Source organism: Lactuca serriola, chromosome 8 (assembly GCF_051521515.1).
Source record: "Lactuca serriola cultivar US96UC23 chromosome 8, Lser_US96UC23_V15, whole genome shotgun sequence".
Classification (NCBI taxonomy): Eukaryota; Viridiplantae; Streptophyta; class Magnoliopsida; order Asterales; family Asteraceae; genus Lactuca; species Lactuca serriola.
In genome coordinates, this window is record NC_136415.1 from 102,461,531 (window position 1) to 102,461,861 (window position 331).

Below are 331 nucleotides of genomic sequence, written 5' to 3' on the forward strand. Positions count from 1 at the left end.
AATTTTTCCATTACCACTTCCATATCTTCCGATGCACCATTCCCGATCCCCCTAGTTCCATCCTTACGATGGTTGTGATATTCTCATGAATGCTTTGAAAATTCATCGATTAATTCTTTAATTTCAACAGGATTCTTCTTCGTTGAAGTTCCTTGAGGGTCAAGGAGTTGCCTTGTCGTGACGTTCACCCCATCGTAGAAGATCGAGACCTCTGTTTCTCGTTTAGGTCATTTTGGGGACAATTTCTTATTATCGCTTTGTATCTTTCCCAAGCCTCGTACAATGACTCCCCCACTTGTTGCTCAAAGTTTGTTATGGCCTTCTTGAGTTT

General features: G+C 41.4%; 1 non-coding gene across 1 annotated transcript; it reads left to right on the forward strand.

Moving 5' to 3' along the window:
- Nucleotides 1-224: 224 nt before the first annotated feature.
- LOC145071718 (small nucleolar RNA R71) lies at nt 225-331 on the forward strand. Its single transcript, XR_013690725.1, has one exon. It is a non-coding gene; the product is annotated as a small nucleolar RNA R71 (small nucleolar RNA).